The 21,997-nt window shown below is 38.7% G+C and overlaps 1 long non-coding RNA gene across 1 annotated transcript in view; it reads right to left on the bottom strand.

Moving 5' to 3' along the window:
• LOC129528394 (uncharacterized) overlaps positions 1 to 21,997 on the bottom strand; it is a 66,550-nt gene that overhangs the window by 21,188 nt on the left and 23,365 nt on the right. The window contains exons 2-3 of the long non-coding RNA XR_008673669.2: positions 18,423 to 18,647; positions 18,054 to 18,122 (exon numbers count right to left, since the gene is read on the bottom strand). This is a non-coding gene — a long non-coding RNA (uncharacterized lncRNA). The remainder of the gene's footprint in view (positions 1 to 18,053; positions 18,123 to 18,422; positions 18,648 to 21,997) is intronic.

The following is a 21,997-nucleotide window of genomic DNA, read 5'->3' as shown; positions in this document are numbered from 1 at the left end:
TGTACACTCACAGGCTCAACACCATGTGGAAGCTGCCAAGGCTTGGGGCTTGCAACCTCTGAAGCCATGACCCAAGCTGTACCTTGGCCCCTTTTAGCCATGGCTGGAGCGGCTGGGATGCAGGGAACCAAGTCCCTAGGCTGCACACAGCAGGGGGGCCCTTGGCCCAGCCCACAAAACCATTTTTTTTTCCTAGGCCTCTCAACCTGTGATGGGAGGGGCTGTCACAAAGGTCTCTGACATGTCCTGGAGACATTTTCCCCATTGTCTTGTTGAGTAACATTTGGCTTCTCCTTGCTTATACAGATTTCCGCAGCTGGCTTGAATTTCTTCTCAGAAAATGGGCTTTTCTTTTCTATGGCATTGTCAGGCTGCAAATTTTCTGAACTTTTATGCCGTGTTTCCCTTTTGAAACTGAATGCTTTTAACAGCGTATATGTCACCTCTTGAATGTTTTGCTGCTTAGAAATTTCTTCTGCCAGATACCCTAAATCATCTCCCTCAAGTGCAAAGTTCCACAAATCTCTAGGGCAGGGGCAAAATGCCACCAGTCTCTTTGCTAAAACATAGCAAGAGTGACCTTTACTCCAGCTCCCAAGAAGTTCCTCATCTCCATCTGAGACCACCTCAGCCTGGATTTCATTGTCCATATCATCATCAGAATTTTGGTCAAAGCCATTCAGCAAGTCTCTAGTGAGTTCCAAACTTTCCCACATTTTCCTGTCTTCTTCTGAGTCCTCCAAACTGTTCCAACCTCTGCCTGTTACCCAGTTCCAAAGCTGCTTCCACATTTTTTAGTATTTTTACAGCAGCACCCCACCCTACTAGTACCAACTTACTGTATTAATCTATTCTCATATTGCTGTAAAGACATATACAAGTCTGGATAATTTATAAAGAAAAAGAGGTTTAATGGACTCACAATTCCACATGGCTGGGGAGGCTTCACAATCATGGCTGAAGGTGAAAGGCACGTCTTACAAGGTGGCAGGTAAGAGAGAAATGAGAACCAAGGGGAAGGAGTTTCCCCTTATAAAACCATCAGATTTCATGAGACTTATTCACTACCATAAGAACAGTGTGTGGGAACCCACTCCCATGATTCAATTATCTCCCACCTGGTCCCTCCCACAACACATGGGAGTTATGGGAGCTAAAATTCAAGATGAGATTTGGGTGGGGACACAGCCAAACCATATCACTGGTTAATTTAGAAAAGACTTTAGAAACTACTATTCCCATACCCTTGTTACTACAGAAGTGCTCATGTTGGGAATCACTCAGACCTTGGCCTTGTCTAGCAACTTTTATTTCATAATGGCTCTAAGTGCCTTATCTCATTTGAGTCCTGTGTATCTACAAGCCTGTTATCCAATGAACATCCTCAACCCCACCTTGGAAACTTTCCCTGGGCACCTAATAAAACTAAACTGTGTCCAGGAACTCTTTCCAAACAGGACAGGCTGTGCACAAACCCAGTTTCCCACAAGATCAGCAGGTGCTAAGAGCTGACATGTGAGGTCAAGTGCTTGAGGCTGAGGCAGTCTATTTGTCCCCTGGTGCAAGGCCTGTTCTAACAATCTCCTATTTAAAAGGAAAGTAAGGTCAGCATGGTAACTCATGCCTGTAATCCCAGCACTTTGGGAGGCCGAGGCAGGCGATCACTTGAGGTCAGGAGTTCAAGACCAGTCTGGCCAATATGGCGATACTCTGTCTCTACTAAAAATATAAAAATTAGCCAGGTGTGGTGGTGCATGACTGTAATCACAGTTACTCTGGAGGCTAAGGCTTGAAAATTACTTGAGCCTGGGAGGTGGAGGTTTCAGTGAGCCAAGATCCTGCCGCTGCATTCCAGCCTGGGTGACAGAGCAAGACTTTGTCTCAACAAATAAATTAATAAAATTAAATAAAAGTAAAGGAAAGCAAAAGAGGGTGAGGCCCCCTTCTAGATCCCATGCCCAGTGTGCATGGCTGAGATGTTTCCCACTGCCAAGAGAAAGGAGGGCCCACGACACCAGGGACACTGCTGGCGTTCACCTGAGCCCTACCCACAAGAGGCCTCCAAAAAAAACATCCAGCGTAACAGCTATGGAGAACTATCTCCTTTAGAGATACTCAATCTTATCTCTAATTACAGTGTCGTCAGGAGTCCAAGTTGCACCCTCAGCTTTATCCATCACTGGGATTCAGAAATGTTTGGCAGGCAATTTATTAAAAAGTAAATTGACAAAGGTTATGAGGGAGTTCTGAAGAAATGTCCAAAATATGGAAAAATATTTCATTTTACCACTAATTAAAAATAAAAATATAATAGCATTTCATATCAAAATTAGCAAAATAATTTATTAGAACTCAGTCTAACTTAGGCCATGTCTACATTGTTGGCATATAAAGACTTTGAAATGCAACATAAATACATGTAACTTGATCCATATCAATTTGATCAATATTCCTACTTTTTGACCTAATCATTCCAGGTAATTTATATTAAGAAAATAATATATTTTTTAAAATAGTCATTGCAGCATTATCTAACCTATATTTTTTGAAAAAATTAAGTAAACTATTAAAATCAATAAAATATTATGTAGGTTTTTAAAAACAATAGCAATGAACTCTATGTAACTGCAAGGAAAAATGTTTATAACATTATTAACTAAAAATTTAGATTCAGAAATGTACAATTTCTATAATTACATTCAATATGGTTGTATACCAATGAAAATGGAAAGAAAACAATATGCTAAAATGAAGTTAGCTATTCTCTTAGACTTATAAATTGGGATAATTTATGTATTTTTAAAATTCATTTAACTCTGGGCAATAAAAATATATTTAACTGGACAATTAGCTTTTGGACATTATTGCAAATTCTATAGACAACAAAATATATTTTATTTTGCCGCACTAAAACATAACAAAATCAAAGATATTTTGCTTAAATACTTAGAAAGTATAGAATAATGGACAAGTCACTTAACCTTTCTGAACTTTTATTTCCTCCTTTACAAAATGGATATGATAATACCTGTCACTTCCATCTCACTGGTTTTATACCACTCAAGTGAGTCAATGCATATAAAATTGCTTATCAATTATGTGTTAAAAATAGAATTTGATAGACCTAGATGTTGAAAGTTTAATTTAAAATTCATACAATGGGGAGATTTTCATCCTTGAATTATATTCCACCATTATTTGGAAATTGATAGCTAGAATAAATATAACAACAATTATTTAATTAATAAACACTAAGTTTCAGGCAAGAGTTGACACTTTACATGCATTTTTGCCTCATCTTTTGTAACAATTAGTAAGATAGATATATTCAGGAAACTGAGGCTAAGGGATGGTTAGGGAATTCACCAAAGACAATATAGTCAATAATGACCAATACCTAATTTAGCCAGAGTTCAAGTGAAAATTTCAGGTTGACTAAAAGCCCAATATCAACCAATTATGTGACGCTGATTTGTTGCAGTTTCTGTAATCTTAGCCTATATTAGTAGAAGTGTCATATTTTGAAAGCAGGTAACAATATCACAACCACACTCAGGGATCACAAAATGTCAGGGTTAGGGTCATATGTAGAAGCCATTTTTGAGAAGATACATCAATAAGCAATAAAACCAGAAAAGCAGACACAATGGTAAAGAATTTGGAAACCATACCATAGAAAAAGCAATTGAAGAAATCGGTGATGGTTTGAAATGGAGAGAAAAAAAATATAATCATAGGGCTGCCATCTTGAAGTAGACTCATATTATTCCTTTTGGCATAAAGAACCATAAATCAACACTTGGAATGGTAGATCACAACAATCCTTTCTAAGAAAGAAGACTATCTTCCTAGGCAGTGAGCTTATAGTAGAAGTCATTGTTATCGATTACTGCCCAGCTTAAACTGCAAACTATAAAATGGGTCAATGTAGGGTGGTTTGTGTGTGCTGGTGTGTGTGCACATTTGTGTTTGTATATGAATGGTTAGCAGAATGCTGAAAATTCAAGGTATCAGTCACCAATGTAAAACTTAATTACCCTCTAAGGAAGATTTTTGTGAAATGTAATGGAAAAAGAATGCAGTGGGCCTGAGAATATCTTTTGAAAATTAAAGAGTGTGACCGGGATCTTAAGAGCCATGTGAGCACAAGAGTGTATTAAAAAAAAAAAAATTGAAATAGCACATTGCTGAGAGGGGGAAAAAAAAAAACCTCTACAATCAATACATGAGACTTCCAGTTGGAAGGTCAATTTTACTTGTATCAATACTTCTTCATGGTCTCAAGGTGGGCATCAACAGAATATTTTTAAAAATCTATCATTAGAGGTTTTCACATAGAAGCTGAAGTACCTATTGCAAGAGAAAAAATTCCTGGAAAGGGCAAGAGATGGGCTCACATAACCTTGAAGAAGGCTTCAAGCCTCAATATCAAGAATTCAATGATTTGGGTATTTTTAGTTGTATTCCTCTTCTGAAAAAGATATGTTATCACATATAATCACAGTAAATGTGACTATATATTATAGTCATATTTATTTTAAATTATACCAAGCTGTCTTCATATAAATGAAGTTTGGGGTAGGGGTTTGGTAAAACTTGACATAACAAGATACAGAAATTGAATTGTTGTTGTTATTGCTTTTAATCTGGATTATTTGGCTCTTTTATCTTGCACCTTCTTTCTGAATAGTTTTTTAGGTATCTTTATTGCCTTTACTAGAGTAAAAAGTACCTCAAGTACATTCTTTACTATGTACAGCCAGAACAGGGTCCAGCATAAAAATTTGCATAAAAAAAGAATACCATGTATAAGATAGATGAGTGAATGAAATGGTAGGACAGCAGCTATCCTCGATTTCCATAAGTGGAATGAAATATAAGTCCATCATGTTTAATAAATAGCCTTTACTACCTTCATAAATTTTCTTTCTGAAGAGAATTCTTCTTATAAGTTAACATTTGTTAAATAAATGCTATTTTTTCATTGATTTCTATGATACATTTCAAAATGCTTTCATTCATTTATGTGCAATTAATCTCAAATGGAAAATAACCTTTAATAACCTATAACCCTTTAACTATATGTCTGTCTGAAAGCTTCACCATTAAGTTTTAACAATTGAAAAAAACTAAATATCAGGGAAGAGTACAGAAAGTTAAAACCATAATCAATTATCAAAACAATTCTGCATTGAGAAAAATCAGAGTAATGAAACAGAAAACACAAGAGCTTTCTGTGTGGACCCTGGCTTATGTACCTAACTTTTTCTGTGCCTAAATTTTCTGGTTTAGAAAATAAAAAAGTACCTGTTGCATAGGACCTAGTTGGTGTGAGAATTAAAATATTATACCAAATAGCCTGCCACAGAATAAATATTCACTAAATGAAATTTTATTTCTTTAGTCTCTAGATTGCAGAGTACAAGGCATTTTTGTGTGACCCTAGTACTCTGGGGATGGTGGAGGAAGAAAGAACAGAAGTTTTTTTTTTTTAGAACCATGACCATTAAGCTGTTAATTCCCACTGTTATGGACTGAACTGTGTCCTCCCCTAAAATTTATATGTTAAAGCCCTAACCCCCAATGTGACTGTATTTGGGGATGGAGCCTCTAAGGAAGTAACAAAGGTTAAGTGAAATCACAAGGGTTCTAATGCAATAGAACTGATGTCTCTATAAGAGGAGGAGGAAACATTGGAAGCACAGGTGAAAGGCCATGTAAGGATATAAAGCCAGAAAGTGGTCATCTGCAAGCCAGCAACAGCCCCCTCACCAAAAACCAACCCTGACCACACCTTGATGTTGGCCTTCTAGGTTCCAGAACTATGAGAAAATAAATTTCTGTTGTTTAAGCACCCATTCCTATGGTATTTTATTATGGCAACCTGAACAGACTAATACATCCACACACAAGAGTTCTAGCCTATAATTAGAGTTGGGGGTGAAGCAGGCAAACACCCCATGGTGTTACTGGAAATTAAAGTATCCTTCTGACAATTCATATTTTTACAAGAAGATGAAGATAGAGGTTATTTGCATTGCATGGCATGACAAGCTGGAATTCTGATTCCTACCTGTTATTCCAGGACCGCTGTTTTTCTCTTGTCATGAAATTCACCTATCCAAGTAGAAATTGACTTCCTGGCCATGGATTCATCAGCCCCATGTTCACCCATGGATAGACCTTTTGCCTTGCCTTCACCATACAACATACGCATATTTCTTTACCCTGCCTCCTTCCCCACTTTTCTGATGCTAACCCCACAGCAAATACAGTTACTAAAGGAAGACCACATATTGTCATTCATTTGTCTTCCCATCAAATAAATCATGCCTTAAGCAGTAAGCAAGCCTTTAATTTCTGCCACAACAGAGAAATACGTTTGTCATCATTTATAGGCTATAATTGAGGGTTAGCTTTAAGTAGCATTTTTACATATTATTGAGCAGAAATTATTATCTCTATAATTGGTGGTTCTGGGGCTGCTTCTGAATTTACACAGAGCCCCATTCTCTACTGAAATGTCAGGAAATATGCTACAAGCAACACTTGCCAAGACAGAAAGCAGACGTGCCCCTTTCAAAAGCCCTTCCCACATTTAGTGAAGGGGTTTCCTAATGTCCATAGTCAGTCTTCCCCACCCAAAGAGTTGTGAAAAGGGGAAATATGGCTTTTGGAAATAACCCTCCTGCTTAACTTTCTCTTTCTTCAGAAGTGCCCCATTTAATAGTATAAGGCTTTACTCCTTGAGAATGGACTCACACAAAGTTTTTTGGGAGTAATTCCCCTTCCTAGAAGCCTGTGAATTCTACGAGAATGCTCCAGAGAAGGCAATGTGTAAGCTCCAGCGTGCACAGTTCTGTCTTAGTTTATATTCCAACAGAGAGAATCCTGAGATGAAGATAAAGAATTTATTTGAAAGGCAATTCTAGAAAACTGGTAGGAGAGTAGGGAGGTGAAGTAATAAAGAAAAGGGCTAACAAAGGGTGTGTCCTCAAGAAAGTTGCCACTGTAGACAACTGGAGCTTAATTTATCTTGGGAACTAGAAAATAGTTTAGAACATGGGCCTCAAAGCTATGCCACTTCACGAGGACAGGATTGTGGGTATTTACTACCCACCCAAAGGGAAATGGAGAATATATGGGCAATGTTGGCTTGCTCAGTGGCTTCGACAGCCAGATAACACTCAGGCAGAGCTGCAGGTGCAGGTAGACTGAAGTTTGGAAGTCATGTATGAAGCATCATTGCCACAGGGATGTAGGCAGGGAATCGACAATGTCAGCTAAAAGGTCCTATTTCTTATTGATTTATTCATGAATTACCTGCTTCCTTTAAAAAGTGATTTGAATCTCACAAACGTACATTTAATGAGATAAAATCATATTGCATGGTTTGTAATAAACCTAAGAGCCTCCTAACAGTTAGAAATTTTAAACTATATATAGATTCTTGAAGAGGTTAATATGCTTGAATAGTTTATGGATCTTCATTATAATCACAACATAATCTGATTAGCAATCTTTGACAAAAGAATTTTCTAAACAAATGCAAACTTCAGCCCAAGCACTATTTGAACACCTCAAATACCAGCTAACCAAGATCGAATTTGTAAAGGATTTTGTTGGTTGGTCTGCTGCTTTTCTATATGACAGTAACTTTTTAAGTGGTCACTGCACAGTAGCTCACAGAAATTTAGTTGTTTTATATTTTTCAAACTGATAATGCAGCTTTTCAGAAATTGTCTCTGCCCAGATTGCAGCTTTCTGTAACTCCTTCCTGGCTACCTAATAGTATATAAAGGACTTTCCATCTGATCTGATCAATCCTGGAAAACAAGCTGCCTTTAACTGCCAACCACAGTTTCAGAATGCCTGAGGATAACAGGAAACTTTTTCTATGGCCTTATTGAAGATATTTAAAAATAGAATACTTGTCCTTCTTTCCCAGTACCTTCCTGGGCTTTCATAACAGACTGAGGAGGCAATAAGCAACTGCTTGAAAGAAATTCCATCAGTGTGGCATAATCCATATAGAGAGTCTCTTAAAGTCTAAAGAAAGCATTTGTTGTTTGCATTCCTGAATGTCTGCTTGATTAGTCAAACCTTTTTTTTTTGAGACTGAGTCTCACTCTTTTGTCCAGGCTAGAGTGCAATGGCACAATCTTGGCTCACCACAACCTCCTCCTTCCCCATTTAAGTGATTCCCCTGTCTCAGCCTCCTGAGTAGCCGGGATTACAGGCACCTGCCACAGCTAATTTTTTGCGCAGCTAATTTTATTTTATTTTTTTAGTAGAGACAGGTTTTCACCAGGTTGGCCAGGCTGGTCTTGAACTCCTGACCTCAGGTGATCCACCCGCCTCAGCTTCCCAAAGTGCTGGGATTACAGGCTTAAGCCACTGTGCTTGCCCTGTTTTCTAAATTAAAGAAATATGCATTGCATAATTTTGACCAAGTTAGGTAACTGGACTTTCAAAATAATTATTTAAGTTTTTCAAAGGCAATAATTCATTAAATCTTGACTAGTTGCTTTGTGTGAAACAGGGGTTCAAATTTCTATAACTACCTTAGTGAATATTATATCAGTTGTCAAATTTGTCCCAAGTGCTCTAATTGCTCATACTCAAAATTTTTGTTGTTTTATTCCAAGACCTAAAAATATAGATTGGAAAATTCTTTATTCTTTTAGATGCCTTAACTAGCTGAATTGGAACAGTCAATGGTGAATGATTCAAGATTTATTGAACACTTGTTACACAGGCAACCTGTGCTTGGCTTTGTGCAGAAGAGAGAAAAACAAAGGAAAAAGAAAGGGAAGGACCCTGTATCATTGTGCTGTGTGCTTTGGCTACATTGTGTAATCTTCTCATCACTCATATGTAGTAGTTATTATCATGCTTGTTTTCCAGAAGAGAAGGAAGTAAGTTTCAAAGCTCAATATAAACTAAGACAGGCCTGTGCACACTTGAGCTTACACAGTGCCTTCTCTGGAGCCTTCCTGTAGAATTCTAGAAGAGAAGGAGCTAAGTCTCTAAATTCATCTGGGAAATGCACACCAATGTAACAAGTTCATATCTCCATAACTCAGCAGTCCATTTGCTTTATATCATATCTGCCTTCCAAAAGAAACCAAAAGGTCACTTTGACTCTCCAAAACAGATTGCAAAAATATCAGTTTGGGAGCAATCTTCTTAACATCTTTATTGAAGTAAAATTGACATCCCTACACAAAAAAAAGCATTATGTCTAAAGTATACAATTTGATTAATTTTAACATATGTTCATCACTGTGAAATCACCATCACAATAAAAAAAATAAGCAACCCAAAATCCTCACCTCCAAAGTTTCCTTGTAATTATTTGAAATTCTTTTCTCCTGTTTTTCGCCCCACCTGCAGGCAATCACTGATCTGTTTTTTTCTAATTAGTGCTCATTTCCTAGAACATCATATAAATGGAGTCATACAATATGTACGCATTTTTTTATCTGACATCTTCCATGCCACATAGTTATTTTAAGATTTAGCAATGTTGTTGAATGTATCAATAGTCTACTCATTTTCGTTGCTAAAGAATATTCCATTGTATGACTGTACCACAATATGTTTATGCATTCAACTGTTGATGGATATTTAGGATGTTTCCAATTTAGGGTTACTGAAAACAAAGCTATATAAAAATTAATATGAAAGCTTTGTATGAATCTATGTTCCTTTTTTTTCATGGTTAAATACTTAAGAGTAGAATAATAGGTCTTATGAGAGGTAGATTTTTAACTTTTTAAAAAACTGTCACACTGCTTTTCAAAATAGTTATACCATCTTACGTTCCCACCAGCAATATAGGAGAGTTCCAGTTGTTCCACATTGTTGCTAACACTTGGTACTCTCAGTCTTCATATTTTAGTTATTACAACAGACTGTAGTGGTATCTCACTATGGCTTTTAATTTGTATTTTCCTAGTGACTAATAATATTATGACTATTTGCCATTTGAACATCTTCTATGGTGAAGTGTCTCTAAAATTCTTCACCCATTTTTTTAAATTGGGTGTTTTGTCTTCCTCTTATTTAGTTGTATGAGCACTTTATACATTCTAGATGCAAGTTCTTTTTTCTATATATGTTTTACTATGTTTTTCCCAAAGTGGGCCTTTGTATTGTCCGTTTTATGACAGTGTATTTTGAACAGCAAATGTTTTTAATTTTGATGAAGTCCAATACATCAATAATTTTTGTAGATTGTGCCTTTGCATTGTCTTTAAGAAATATTTACTAAACTGTAAGTCACTAAGATGTTTTCCTGTGTTTTATTTTTAATGTTTTATACCTTTAGCTCATATTTAAGAATAAAATATATTTCAAGTTAATTTTTCCATATGGTGTGAGACAAGGATTGAGGTTCTTTTTTTTTTCTTTTACAGATAGCTATCCAATTATTTCAGCACTATTTTTTGAAAAAAATTATCCTTTCCCCATTGAATTTCTTTGGCACCTCTGTAAAAAATAAATTAACCATATACATGTGGATCTGCCTTCAAAGAGAAACCCTAAGGTACCTTTAAAATTATAGAACAGATTGTGAAAATATCAGATAGGACAGCATTTTTTTAATGTATTGTAGAATAATTCATTGAAAAGATGAGTTGACATGACTGTTATGCTTTGAATCTGAATCTGCAATGCTCATTAATAATTTCACAAGTTTGGCACCAAAAATTTGTTCATCAAAGAATATGTTCAAGTTCTGTCTTTGAGAGGTCTATAGGCCAGAAGGAATAGGAAGCATATTTAATTCATACCCACCATATGAAATAGAAGCTGGTAAGGGCGATAAGAGAGGGACAGTTAAAAGTATTCAGAGACATTAAGAAAGGTGAAAGAATTAGAAAAGAATTTTCTAAAAAAATTCCCAGTTAGGGTATTCAGGGGAGCCTTCTCACTGAAGAGGACAGAAGGGTAGGATTTGCACACATAGAAGTGAGAAAAAGTGAATTCCAGCAGGAATAAAATACATGAGCAGAGGCATGAAGACAAAAAAACACGGGGCACATCACAAGAATAAAATGTAAACTGAAGAAAAATGTGAGTAATAGTATGTTTTCCATTCCAGAATATTCCTTGCAGATAAGGATGTTTAAAGAGTTACCTTATCTGGAGGAAAATGAACCAGTAAAAAAAAAAAATACAAAAACAAAAAAGACACACAAAAAACAGAATTCCAAATTCCAATATCTTGCCCAGTCTACCATTCAATCAATTTAAACTGGAAAATTCAAAGAAAATAAATAATTTATTTCTTTAAAACAGTTTAACATTTCAGGTAGAAAGTATACAAAACCAGATACCCAGGTCAAACCACCTTTCTCCACAAAGTCTTCCCTAGATTTTTCCAGACCTTGAGCTTCTCTGAACACTAACAACTTCATTACAGCATCTTATCAAGATACAGTAGTTCCCTCTTATCCAAGAGGGATACATTCCAAGACCCCAAGTGGATGCCTGAAACTACAGCTTGTAATGAATCCTGTATATACTACTTTTTTACTGTATTTACACACCTATAATAAAATGTAATTTATAAATTACACACAATAAGAGATTAACAACAATAACTAATAATTATAATAATATTACAGCATCACTACTACTGTGGCTTGGGGCTACCATTAGGTCAAATAAAGGTTACTTGAACACAGAAACTGCAGTACCATGACAGCTGATCTGATAACCCAGACAGTTCCTAAGTGATTAATGGGCAGTGAGTGTCTACAGCCTGTATGCTGGACAAAGGGATGATTCATGTGCTGGGCAGAATGGGAAATTTCATCATGCTATTCAGAATGGCGCCCAATTTAAAACGTATGTATTGTTTATTTCTGGAATTTTCCATATGTTTTTAGACTGTGGTTGACTTCAGAAACCACAAAAAGTGAAACTCTGGATTTCACCTGGACTATTAGACACCAGATATTCTCCTGTGTATTTAGTCTTGCCTCATAAGTAAATATGTCTCTTCCTTGTTTGAATACACAATTCTACCTTTTGGCTGATAAAATTTCTCAGAGTGCACTTTTAGTTTACATATATACAGGAAATATCTTCTTCCAGAAATATTTTTGTTTTGTGATTCATCCATCAAAGGTTGTGAATGTTGTTGGAATTAAGGTTATTTCTCAAAGGCTAATCTGTTTGTGGTTTGTTTTGAAGCAGCATGCTATCATCCTTTTTATAGCTCCATATCAGGTTTATGTATAATTCAATCAATACCTTGGGGCACACTATTTGATGATTACAATAAAAAAAGAGATCTATTTTGTTGTTCTTTGTGAAGCTACTTTCATTATCACGTGTCACTCAGTTACAAGAGTTTATGGGACCATTTACACCCAACGGACACTTTAAACATGCGGTTTTTATGACAAGTAAACTCCAAGATAAATGAAAACATTTTAAAAAGATATTAGGAGCCTTTCCTTGGTCTTTGATTGATATGAATTGTGGTAGTAAAAAGGATTTTCTTTTGTATAGCCCTGCCTGTTACAAGTCGCCAGAGAAATGGTGCTGAGATGAAGTGCTCCAAATAGCTAATGGCCTGGGCTTGTTCACTCAGTACCAGCAGGGTCCCTAAAGGTGAAAATAAAAAATGAAAAATAGGCAAATGATTTTTTAACCAATATACGAATACTTCAGGTCACCTAAACACATTTTGCACACTTTCTACAAGACTAGTTCAAATGTGGTCAATAGCTACCCCTCTGCTCTCAAACAGCAACCCCCATCAATTAGTGCTCCCCAAAAGCATTATTTTTAATAGAGCAATGAACTGTTTATTACAAATAGTTACAAATATATTGATTTGTTTTGTGTTTTTATTCTTTTTTTAAGTTAATTTCAACTTTTATTATTGATTAACGGGCACACACACAGGTTACATGGGGTAAATTGTGTGATGCTAAGGCTTGGAGTCCCCGTAATCCAGTCACCCAGGCAGTAAGCACAGTACCCAACAGATAGTTCTTTAGCCCATGCCTCTCTCTCTTCCCCCGACTTCTAGTGGTCCCCAGTGTCTAATGTTCCCATCTTTATGTTCATGTGTATTCAGTGTTTAGCTGCTGCTTATAAGTGAGAACACGTGCTATTTGGTTTTCTGTTCCTGTGTTAGTTTACTTCGGATAATGACCTCCAGCTCTATCCATGTTGCTGCATATTACATGATTTTCTTCTTTAAATCTACACAGTATTCCATGGTGAATATGTTCCACATTTTTTTTATCCAATCCCTTGTTGGTAGGCACCTAGGTTGATTCCATGTCTTCGCTATTGTGGATAATGCTGCAATGAACATACGAATGCATGTGTCTTTTCGATAGAATAAATTATTTTCCTCTGGGTATGTACCCAGTACTGGGATTGCTGGCTGGAATGATAGTTTTATTTTAAGTTCTTTGAGAAATCTCTAAACTCTTTCCATGGTGACTGAACTAGTTTGCATTCCCACCAACAGTGTATAAGCATTCCCATTTCTCCACAGCCTCGCCAACATCTGTTGTTTTATGACTTTCCATTTTATTTATTTTATTTGTATTTATTTATTTATTTTGAGACAGAGTCTTGCTCTGTTGCCTGGGCTGGAGTGCAGTGGTGTGATCTTGGCTCACTGAAACCTCTGCCAGGTTCAAGTGTTCAAGTGATTCTCCCTCCTCAGCCTCCCAAGTACCTAGGATTACAGGCATGCATCACCACGCCCAGGTAATTTGTATATTTTTTTGTAAAGATGAGGTTTTGCCATGTTGGCCAAGCTGGTTTAGAACTCCTGGCCTCAAGTGATCCACCCACCTTGGCCTCCCGAAGTGCTGGGATTACAGGCGTGAGCCACTGAGCCCAGCCTTGTTTTTTGACTTTTTAATGATAGCATTCTGACTAGTGTGAGATGATATTTCACTTTAGTTTTGATTTGCATTTTTCTGATGATTGGTGATGTGAGCATTTTTTCCTGTTTCTTGGCCACAAAAGCATCATTTCTTGAGTCATTAGTCTATTTTGGTCTCTAAGAAACTCATTTAAAATGCAAGCCCCTTTAATTGGACAAAATTGAATATGAACTATGTGTTAGGTAGTACCATTGTATCAATGTTAATTTTTTTAATTTGATGAATTTTACTGTGTGGTTATGTAAAAAAAAAAAAAAGAAAAGGTTTGTTTTCTTATGAACTGTATGCTGAAGGGATGAAGAGTCGTGACCTCTGCAAATTACTCTCAAATGGTAGAGCAAGATGGTAATAATATAATAATCATCAAGTTTATAATAGTTATGAGAATAAATATTGTGGATGTTTTATGTAAAAGAGAAAGAGATAAAGCAAATGTGGCAAGATGTTAACAACGGATTGCATTTAAGTGAAGGAATATGGGAGTACAATGTAATATTCTGGAAACTTTTCCTTAGGTGTGAAAAAATTTTAATAAAAAATTTATTTGAGCAGGACTAAGGATCCATCTGACCAAAGAAGCACCCACAGAAAATGGTACCCAAGTGGTACCTAAAGGATCAACTGGCCCCTGAATGCCCCTTTGCCAGGTCTGTCCCATAGACCCTGGCCAAGTGAGGGATGAAAGGAGTACTCAGACACAGGTATGCAGTGTAAGAGCAGCTAGGGGACTGCCCAGCACTAGTGGCAGAAGAGTGAGTTGTCCTGAACAGCTGGAGCTGCTTGCTTTTATTCAGTACAGACATAATGTCGAAAGCCTGGAGCAAACACAATCTGCGGGTAATTAACATTATTGTTCCCCCTTTCAGGGAGCAGTCACGCATGCGGATGATCAAACGTCAGTTTCCAGACAACATAAGTAAACAAGCCTATTTAAGATAAATTCCCCTACACTCCCTTGTACCTATTTCTTCACCCTCTGCATCAAGGTCAGAGAACAGCTGCCTTCAGCTTATTCTCCTCTAAAGCTATGCAGAGCCTTCCAACCTTTCAGAAGGCCTGTTCCTTTCCCTATAGCTTCTCCCACAACTCTGACCGATCTGCTATACCCCTTAGCAATTTATTTCTTTAAACTAAGCCATTGCTGTGCTACATTTACTCCAGTATCTGTAAAACTCCAGCACACTCCTCAGCATCCCTGACTATCCATTCTAGTCATTGTCATCACATGACTTGCTGGCATTTTCTTCACCTCCAGGTTAACCTGTTGACAATATCTATCTATCCTGAGTTGCTGTCTAGGAAGATGTGTCTTTATCACATCCCTTACCCACCCACCAATTGTCAACAGGCCAATAGCATATTCCATCTTCCTTCCTCCAGGATCTGCTCCATCAGTGATGCTCGCCCCTCTTGTGAGGCCAGACTTACTTCTCCACTCAGCCTCTTGCTGGTTTTCCCCTCCTCTTGACCCTACCCTGCCTCCCAGCATATGTATGATCTCCTTTCACAACTTTTGAAGTATAAATAAAGGTGACAATGAGGTACCCTCAACTAAGAAACTGGGGAGTGGGGAGGAAATGAGAATTAAACTACAATCATGTATGGATCACATGTTATGGATCAAAGTGGAAACCTACAAGTTACTTTAAAGAGACTTAATGGTTCTAAAGTCAAAGACTTGGCAAAAACGGGATAAGTAGTATCAGTATAGTTATAGAAACAGTGTGGTAATTACCTAGAAGGTAAGTTCAGAAATACAGTAAAGGAGAAACAAAGACAAAACTATGGTGATAGAAATCAGAACAGTGGTTGCCACAGAGTAGAGGGAATGGAGGAGATTGATTATAAAATGGCAAACGGGAACATTTTAGGGTGATGGAAATAGTCTAAATCTTGGTTATGGTAGAGATTACAAGACTGTACACATTTGTCAAAACTCATCGAATTGCACTTGTAAAATTAGTAAATTTTACTGTAGGCAAATATAAGTCAACAAAGTTAATTTTAAAAGTATACCAGTTTTTATTAGTAACAAGATTGGGAGGACACAGCTCACAACTGATTACCACATACCTATAGGAAAGACACCCTGTTTATGAAGCTGTATAATGAAAATGTGTACACTCTTCTGCTATACCCATCAGGGTCAAAGTGCCCTTCCCAGTCAGTGGTATTTGCTCGGAAACTGCTTTCCTCTGGGAGCTTCTAGCCTGCACAGAAGCCTTACTGCATGATGCATCACAGTAAAACTGTCCTTTATTTGAATATACTGAGAATTTCCCTCTTGCACAGAGTATACTCATGACATTATAGCCTTTTCGGAGAGCTGAAAGGACACACACAAACTTCTTATTTGTTATCAGATATCATTTCACCCACACTGAGCTTAAAATGACCAATAACAGCACTAAAAACTATGTCCTTCACATTTCTCTATTTCACTGGGGGTGGGAGGGTAAGACAAAGAAAAAAATGCTCTAATTGTATCCAGGATGGATTTTTCTCTTTTATTAGGTTCAAATAACAAACCTAGGAAATTTTAAATCCTGGAAGTCCATCTGTCAGCATCTGGTTCCCCAGAGACCAAGAAAATGCTTTCATTTAGCTGAAGGCTGCTACAGGCAGCCACATACCCGCCTGAGAAAATACATCATTTTTTGGAAGTGTGAAAATGACTGCTAAGGGGAATAGGAGCCCTAGTTACATGCCCCATTTCAGAGCCTTCAGCCCCAGCTGCAGGGACAAAATAAGACAGTGATGGCCCTGGGGATTTAAGAATTCAGTTTCTTTCTGACAGCCTCAAAAACCCCAGGCCACATTGAGAAAGGAGAACTGCCTCTGTCACTAGCTCAGAAAACTCATCAATGGCAGGGTCCCAATCTTGGCTCCAAAGGAGCCGTTGCTGGCCCCTCACTTATCTTACCTATATGAGTGAACGCTGCCATAAAAGGTAGCTCTAGACCTACAGCTGCAGGCAAAGAAACTCTCTTCCTCTTATTTACCATTCTCCTAAGCTGCCTGCCCACTCTCCAGCTTAGTAGAATTCCTGACCTTGCATCCCTGACTGCCATCTGCCCTGCCTCTTCCCACATCTCCCCTCCCACACATCTTGGCAACACCTAGACTGAACAGGCTCAGGCCCCAACATGATTCTACTGCTTCTTTCATATTCATGAATATGTTCAGAGATGTTTATTATTACCTAGATTTACAAATCATAGTTTAGCATATCGTTTCTGACATAAAATACAGAAAATTCTAAAAGAAAAAAATTCAGTGCCCCCTTCAGACCTTCAATAAGAGTTACTATGTACAGTAAAATGATAAGAAAGGAAACCCTCAGCTATTCTGAGATGCAAATGCTAGGTGGTCAGCTAGGTCCACACTCAAGCTCATCACTGCCAGAACTTTTACACCTGGCTCTCAGCACATACAATTCAAATTTGTGCCTTAAACCTAGTGTAAGTGGCCAGGGAGCCCCAAAGTCTGAAACACAGAAAGCCAGGACTGTTAAATCTCAGACCACCGAGGCTCCTATATCACCACCAGCACCTGTCTACCCGTCAGCCTATCCGGCTCCACAGAGAGTGGCAGCCCCAGGCTACATCAAGATCTTGATTTGACTAGCTGAACCCACCTGCACAAGGAGGGGAACAACAGACCCCTTGCTGTTAAAGGGGGCCCAGGCTTCATGTGTGTGCACAGCAGTTTGGCTGAAATGGAGACATTACAATTAATGCTCCTGATGGCCAGAGGCACAACCTTTTTCTCCCCTGCAGGTTGGAAAGTCCTCTTTCTGTTGTGATGGAGTCCTGTTGGTTTTCATTTATATTTTTCACTGTCACATTGCCTATTCTCTCCACCTCACTATCACAGGTCAGTCCCATTAAATCATGCCTAGATTGTTATGCTAACCCTTCCTGGCCTGGCTTCCCAGGCTCAACCCTAGGGGCCAGGTAGATGGACACTAAACCACCACCTATATTTTCCTCTTATATTATTTTTGAGAAACATCAGTGAGTCCCTTTGATTTAAATATTGTATTAGTCCATTCTCACACTGCGATAAGGATACTATCTGAGACTGGGTAATTTATAAACAAAGGAGGTTTAATTGACTTACAGTTACGCATGGCTGGGGAAGCCTCAGGAAACATAATCATGGCAGAAGGAGAAGCAGGCACCTTTTTCACTAGGAGGCAGAAGAGAGAAGTGCAATCAGGTGAAATACCAGACGCTTGTAAAACCATGAGATCTCGTGAGAACTCACTCACTATCACGAGAATTCCATGGGGAAAACTGCCCCCATGATCCAATCACTTCCCACCGGGTCCCTCCCTCGACACGTGGGGATTATGGGAATTACAATTTAAGATAAGATTTGGGTGGGGGCACAGCCAAACCATATCAAATATCAACTCCAAATGTCTTGGCCCCTCTTTCCGTGTCCCCCTACCCTACACAGCCTCTCTCACCATTTTCCAGAACGTACCTCCAACTCCAGCTGGACAGATTTACTCACTCTTCCTTGTTCGCTCGGATTGGTACTCGTATCTTTCCTCCACGTCCAATTTTCTCCTTTCTTATCTCTGGTATAGAAACCATACCCTCCCTTTTTCTTTATGGCCCAGAACAAGACTTAGGTTCTCAGTGAAGCATTCCTGAAATGTCTTCAGCTGCCACTGTCTTTTCTTCCTTTTCTGGTGTCCTAATGCATCTGTAATTAACACCACACAGGTTAGCACTTCATTGTTTGCAAATTGTTTCATATGTGTGTTTTTTTTTTGTACTTTGAGACTTACCCTGTATCACGCTAATACCTGCAGAGTGCTAGACACCTGTGGGAGACTTCCCAGTTGATTTCTGGGCTGAATCAATTTGCGAACAATTGTAAAATTCAGTAATCACCATGTGAAATATTCCCATTTCCCATGTGATTTGACATTTTTACCCAGGAGAACATCTCTCATCTTTTATGCTGCTACTCCATGGCTTTGAGAAATAGAGTTCACCTCAAATCTCCCTTCAAACCATATTTAAACTTCCCCCCTTCCAGCAAAGACTCCAGGCTAGATTTCATTGAGCCAGTCAGCTTTGCTAATTTGTAACCAATTTTTGATTTACTAAATGGCAGCATTCAGCTGGAGGACAGATGGAAAAGCCACAGGTAACTGCTGACCTTCTGATAAGAGGGATTAGATAACCATACCTGATTTCACATTCAGATTATCTACAGAGATTGGATATGAAAGATCTTTCCAAGGGTTAGAGGGAGGAAAGAAAGCATATGGCCCCCAAATGGCATGTGGCTGAAGGATTTATGAATTAATAGAAGAAGGGATTTATTATAACCTTCAAGGCAGATAAGAAATATGCTGGTGCTGTGCTTTTCTGAAAAGCTGAATGCCATTCTGAGAAGCCTGGTTCTAACAGGGAACTTTTATTCTCTAAATAAGTAGAATATACTATTACCAATCAGGGCTTTTGCTCCTAATGAGAGGTACTGATGGCTGCTATCACTAAAGCATCCTGAAAACCTGTGACTGCTCTGTGGCGAGCAGGCCAACTCCAGGCTCAATTGTGCAATACAGGGTGTTTGGTTTGGTTCCCATCTCACTTCCCCTTTTCTTTCCTCCTTCCTTTGTGTCCATATCTCTTCCAAATCCCCTTCCCAGACCCCTCATGAATATCTCCCATATTAGCCATCTGTGATGGTTACTACTGGATGTCAACTTGATTGGATTGAAGGGTACAATGTATTGATCCTGGGTGTGTCTGTGAAGGTGTTGCCAAAGGAGATTAACATTTGAGTCAGTGGACTGGGAAAGGCAGATCTACCTTCAATCTGGGAGGGCACCATCTAACCAGCTGACAGTGTAACTAGAATAAAAGCAAGCAGAAGAACGTGGAAAGATTAGGCTTGGCTAGGCACAGTGGCTCACACCTGTAATCGCAGAACTTTCGGAGGCTGAGGTGGGTGGATCACTTGAGGTCAGGAGTTCGTTCCAGACCAACTGGCCAATATGGTAAAACCCTGTATCTACTAAAAATACAAGAATTAGCCGTGTTGGCATGCACCTGTAATCTCAGGTACTGCGAGGCGGAGGCGGAGGTTGCAGTGAGCCGAGATCACGCCACTGCACTCCAGCCTGGGTGACAGAGGGCGACTCCATCTCAAAAAAAAAAAAAAGATTAGACTGGCTTAGCCTCCAAGCCTACATCTTTCTCCCATGCTGGATGCTTCCTGCCCTCAAACATTGGACTCAAGGTCCTTCAGCTTTGGGACTTGGACTGGCTTCCTTGCTCCTCAGGTTGCAGATGGCCTATTATGCAACCTTACCTTGTGATCTCGTGAGTTAATACTCCTTAATACATTCCCCTTTGTATATACATCTATCCTATTAATTCTGTCCCTCTAGAGAACCCTGACTAACACACCATCTCACCCCTTTGCACCCTTTTTCTCACTTGAATGCCCATCACAAATTCCTCCCGGCTCAAGGTGAGATTCACACTATGAATGATGGAGAGAAAACTCCAGGAGTGACTTCCCCTCCCCAGGAGCTCAGATAGCCATTTGAACATGGAAAAGACTAACATAACCTAGGGAAGTGACATATTTACAGTTAAATTTTGGAAAGATGTTTTGGCCTGAGGATTATCTAAACACATATTACATTATAGACCACCTGGGTGTTATGACAGCTTCAGAAATTGTATAGAGTTGGGTAGCCGCAGACAAGGTAGGTACAGGAGACTGCGATGTGACCTTGAGGGGCAGCATCAGACAGGCATGGTGGGTGCCTCCAAAGAGGAAGAACAGTGTGCAGGGGTGAGTTGGGTGGCTACCAGTCCCGAGGATTATCTGGATTGGGGAAAAGCAAGCAAAGTGAATTCTGGAGAACCACTTGGTGATGAGTCATGTAGATGCCATGTCTGACTCAGCATAATGGGAGGGGAAGACTTCTGCCTTTTCCACAGCGGCTTCTCGAAAGTCACAAAAATGAGCAGCACTAACCTGTCACAAACGAACTTCAACCTTAAAGGAGAACCAAGGCCTCCCGGAAGGTTAGCAACAGAAAGACAGCTAAATTTTCTTTCTGTAGATTTCTTTTTTTTTTTTAAGTAAAAAATGACTACTTGCTATTTATGTATATCCCAAGAAAATGCAGAATTACATCTTCAATCACAGTTTTTTCCCTATGAGCCTATTTTTATATTCACCACAGACTAGTAACATTTCTCCTTCAGAGATTGTCTAGAAAGATTGCACTGTCATTAGAAGTTTCATGTATTCACGTTAGAATAATGTGGACCAAGTACAGACATGAGAGCATGCCAAGGGTATTTGTGGACTGGAAAACATGACAGGCAACAGAGCCTACATGAGATGTGCCAGAGAGTGCAAGAGGTGAGACTAGAAGGGCGAGTCTGGGTCTGGGTGCCCGAGGGGCTCGCTGTTGGATAAGAAGATTGAGTTACAACACTGGCCGAGCATTTTCCCATTACCTCATTCAGATAGCAGAGCATCCTCACAAGTCTGGTGTTTCACTTCTCCACATTTACAAGTGCAGAAACTAAGGCTCAGAGAAACTAAGTACCTTGCTCAAGATGAGAAATCAAGCCAATAACAGAGCTAGGATTTGAACTCACTCCTGTACACCTCAAAGTGTGTTGTACTCCTATCTCTACTGTTAAAAGAAAAACCTTAGACAAATTAAATTAAACAGAGTTTAACTGAGCAAAGAATGATTCATGAATCAGGCATCCCCCAAGCCAGAATGGGTTCAGAGAAACTCTGGCACTGCCAGGTGGTTGAAGAAGATTTACGGAAAGAAAAAGAAAAGTGACAGAGAGAAAACAGAAATGAGGTACAGAAACAACAGGATTGGTTACAGCTCAGCATTTGCCATATTTGAATATGGTTTGAGCAGTTGGCCACCTTTGATTGGCCAAAACTCAGTGATTGGTATCAGAGTAGGTTATAGCCCATTTACACTTTCAATGACATGTACACTATGCACGTAGAAACCTTTAGACAGAACTTATAATATGTAAGGAAACAGC

This window comes from Gorilla gorilla, chromosome 17 (genome assembly GCF_029281585.2).
Source record: "Gorilla gorilla gorilla isolate KB3781 chromosome 17, NHGRI_mGorGor1-v2.1_pri, whole genome shotgun sequence".
Lineage (NCBI taxonomy): Eukaryota > Metazoa > Chordata > Mammalia > Primates > Hominidae > Gorilla > Gorilla gorilla.
This window is presented reverse-complemented; position numbering and strand designations above follow the sequence as displayed.